The 4,202-nt window shown below is 41.9% G+C and overlaps 1 long non-coding RNA gene across 1 annotated transcript; it reads right to left on the reverse strand.

Annotated features, from left to right (window-relative positions):
• Positions 1 to 421: 421 nt before the first annotated feature.
• Positions 422 to 2,525, reverse strand: LOC123974922. Its single transcript, XR_006825963.1, has 3 exons — positions 2,422 to 2,525; positions 2,191 to 2,344; positions 422 to 929 (listed from the first exon to the last, which is right to left on the reverse strand). It is a non-coding gene; the product is annotated as an uncharacterized LOC123974922 (long non-coding RNA).
• Between the last annotated feature and the right edge of the window lie 1,677 nt (positions 2,526 to 4,202).

Below are 4,202 nucleotides of genomic sequence, written 5' to 3' on the forward strand. Positions count from 1 at the left end.
ATATTTTTAACTGTCTCACTGCCTAATGTAAAACATTATATAAACATGATATGTATCTAAATGGTGTCACATGATAAAGCACGATTGTTATGTTATACAAAGAGAAAAAAGACTGAAAAAATAAAGAATTATAGAAAATATAAATACAATACATGCCTGGCATATGTCCCTCATAGCATGTGTGTTTAAAGTAGCAGCCGCGTGCTTTTCAACACTGTTATCAAGAAATTAGGTCAACCCCACTATCCTATCAAAAGATGTACGCTGTGCTGAATCCTCCTGCAGTAATTGGCTATTGTTCTTTGTCTTGTTGACAACACCCTGTTGTTGTCCATAGGGTATTGCTAGCCAATAGATATAGGAAAATGTGAGACCAATAAAAATGCGAGCAGGGATGAAGTGGAAGAAAAAACAAACAAAGTGTCATATAGCTGGATTTATTTTTTGCTTAGAGAGAATAAGGCCAGGTGGGACGTGTAAAATTAAACAAAACCTCTCTTCAGTAGTTTTGAGTGAGGATGACATCCAGCTTAACTCTACCATGGGGATATATAAAATGGAGCTAAACATTAACTGTAACAAAAACAGAAACATCAAAAGAGAACGAGAGAAATGCGTCTGAAGCCCTTCCTTGTGGTTTACTGAGTGTCAGAAACACAAGCTGATGGAGGGGCCTCGGCAAGAAAAACATCACCACAAACCAGCTCTTGCCCCGGGGCCTGGCGTGCCCACCCGCCCCATCTCCCCAACCTCTTATGGCTCTGTGTGTATCTGTGTGTGTGTTTGTGCTGCATCTTCTCCCCCACCTCCTGCAGTTGCTGTTTCCATTAGCTTCCAGTGTGATAAAAGAGACAGCGCCAGCTGACACCACCACAATGCCTCGCCATGGATAAAAGAATGAGATGTCCCCTCTAGTAGCTCGTGGCAAACTGTGGGGTGGGAGGAGGGTGAGGTTAGGGACAGAAAGCTATGGGTTTGAGTGGACTGGGGTTTAAATAATGCCCCTGATAGCAGCTCATATAAACTATCCCCTGGTGGATGACTTACTACCCTCCTTTATTCAAAGTTGTGTAATTTAGCATCATTACCTGTGAAAACCAGTCACCACCAAGACAACCCACTGATGTCTTACATCTATGAGAGCCATAGATCATCATTTTGGCAGGGGAGGACAGGAGGAGGAAGCTTTTGATTAGTTGGGAGCAATCTAGCAGAAAACAATTAGTCTTAGGGCCAGTTAGGGCCGGCACTTTTCAGCTGCTTCAGCAGTGATGAATTTAACTTTTTTTTATTTAATTTATGATTAACACTTTTACACAGAAAAAAAAACAACCAATATTTTTCCTGGGTTTTAGCAGGGTGCAAACAAGACTACCAGAGGGGAACTTCCTTCTTTTTAACCTCTTTGACCAATACTTACTGACCTCTCAGCGTTTAGCTCTATTGTGTGACCAGCTCTACGGTGCCACACATTATTAATATAAAATTAAATTAAATATTAAATCAGCCCACCTACAAGGCTCACCTGTGAAACACCAACGCAGCGTCACTGATGGCCGAATAGTTTTTTTTAGATTGCTGAGAGTTTATAATCTAAGCAATACGGTTACATCTCTCATGTGCGACGGGGTGTCACAGGGTTTTTACGTCATTTTTGGGCCTACATGGATCCCTCCATGCAGGCTTTGGTCGGCTTCACTGTCCGATCTCTGGCTTACCCCCTTGGTTTGGAAGCCTCGAGTTTGACCGATAGGGCACCGCCATGTTGAGTTTTTGCAACCAGCGGCACCGGACGTGACCATATTTGGAGGAGATGGACTTCTTTTGCAACCAGAAGAGTCGCCCCCTGCTGGATGTTCAATAGAATACAGGTTTAAGGGACTTCAGCATTGGTCTCAGACCAGAAGCTTCCCACTTGGTCACAAACATGGCGTTTTTCCATTACCAGTACCAGCTCAACTTTCCTCGACTCGACCCGGTTTTGCTGTGCTCCGTTTTCCATTGCAGATAATACCCAGAGATACCCCTCAATGTAGCTTGTCGTCATAGCGACGCCACACACCACTGCCGCGACGTAATTTTCAATGCGACACACACACCAGCGACCCACACAGCTTTCCCTTGATTTAAGTCAAAAAGTTTCAACATTACACATAATGTAAAGACAGATAAGCGGCATGAAAACCTTACAGCTGTGTTTTCCTCTGTCGTTGTTGCTGCAGCGGTCTGTGTGACAGAGGGAACAGAGGGCTCTGTGAGCGGGCGGCTGAGGCCTCGAGCTCCTCCCGTGAGATGGCGCAGGCTTCCCCCGCAGCCACTTGCTGAGTTCCTAAATTCCCGAAAACTTTAAGCACAATTTTGTTCCGCCATCACTTTTTGTAAAACTGTCAATATTCGAAATCTACAAAGTTGATTTCTCACCTCAAAACTTCTCAGAAGTGGATCTAGTGATGAAATAAGGCATGAAAATGATAAAATATAAATCTTTCTGCTGCTGGCCTCTGTCGGGCACGCCAATGATGATGCAGTGAATAGAGGATTCTCTCTGACCAATCAGTAGTCTGCTGTGTTTTCATGTCACGTTTTAGTATCGCCTCAGCACGCTTGGAACCTCGACGGAGGTAATACGAAAAAATACAGATCAATAGGCCTATTACAATATTACAAACAGGCGAATATAAATACTTGACCATAAACTGACACTGTACATTAGGTGTATATATGTATCAGTACTGCACTCACAATTGATATAGATAGCATTAATTAATGTGATACTATTTTTTTTGCACAGTCTCTGTGGCTTATCAGCTCCATTTTGTGGCCAGATCTGAGGAAGGGGACATTGTTTGGTGTTTAGCATTTCTTGGCACTCTCTGTTGCGAGCCTATTTTTAAAGTTAAAAAGTGCTTGCAGTGTGGCCGCAAGAGAGGACACTGAAGAAGCAAACTGGTGATCCATGATGTATTTATGAAAGGATGACAGAACTCTACAGCTTATAAACTCACACAGGCTGCAATGATTAATCCTCCTAGCCCACTTAGAGCAAGAAAAACTAATTCTACTGTGAAGATGAAAAGGCTGATAATTATGTTTATACTTTCTCTGTTTTTAACCCCAGTGCCAAAGGATTTTCTTAATCGTAAAACCCTATTGGGTTCATGTTGTTGTGGGTCACCGAACCTGCATATTTTTGATGTGGATTTTGCGTGATCATTTGTGACATTTTTCTTCTGATGCATTTGGCTTGGCCCAGACTTCTGTCTGAGGTACACTCACCCGAGAATTCAAAGCAAATACATTAATGAATAACTAATCTTTGCAGATGCATGAATCTACATATCAATGTAATCAGAGGATGTTGTGTGCATGGCTATTTCCAGCAGAGGGGCTGAGAGGATGTCAAGCATGCAAAGTCTCTCTGCATATATGCTAATTGGCCTCCATTTTCCAATCTGAACCTTGCTGTAATGAACTTGTTTACCAGTTCACTTTTAAGGGACCAAGATTCCTTTGGGTATTTTTGCACATGCACACAAACTGCACCACTGCTTACGTAGCGTGCATACATTTATGCTGTGTGCAGCTGCATGAAATCTGAGATTAATGGGTGTGAAATCACGGATTCCCAATGATTTTGCTGTTTAATACTGTGCTCCCGTGACACAGCAAATATAGTGGCTATTTCAGGCAGCAAAGCTCGGAGGCATGCAGAGCATATGATTTCTGTACAGATACAAATATCAGATCCTGAAGCCTATGCTAAAGAGTATATATGGGTTTGAATGAATAAATACCCCTCTTTAAAAAATTATACAGAAATAATTACATTGCCATCCCCCACCTAGCCTCTTTTGGCAACTAATAAACCTACAATATCATATGAGTAAAACCTGTCTGTCCCATCTGGTGTCTAATGTCAATATTTGACTGTTTGAATTTCTCCTCTGTATTTCTGTACAAACAATGGTACAGTTTTCCTATAATCCAAAAAAGGGAGAGCATTTTCAATCAAGGAACATTACAAAAAACCAACTGTAATTAGATGGAATCTAATGAGAATGAATTTCAAGTCACAATTTTAGCTAAGTAGCCCCTGCTACTCAGTTTGCTGTAGCGTTTCTTGTCTTTTGTCACAGCTTATAACATCTCCCCAATGTGCCAGAGGCTTATGGGGGAGTCATTGTAGATTACTGCCTGGGTCA

The sequence above is a fragment of the Micropterus dolomieu genome, linkage group LG08 (assembly GCF_021292245.1).
Source record: "Micropterus dolomieu isolate WLL.071019.BEF.003 ecotype Adirondacks linkage group LG08, ASM2129224v1, whole genome shotgun sequence".
NCBI classification, from domain to species: domain Eukaryota; kingdom Metazoa; phylum Chordata; class Actinopteri; order Centrarchiformes; family Centrarchidae; genus Micropterus; species Micropterus dolomieu.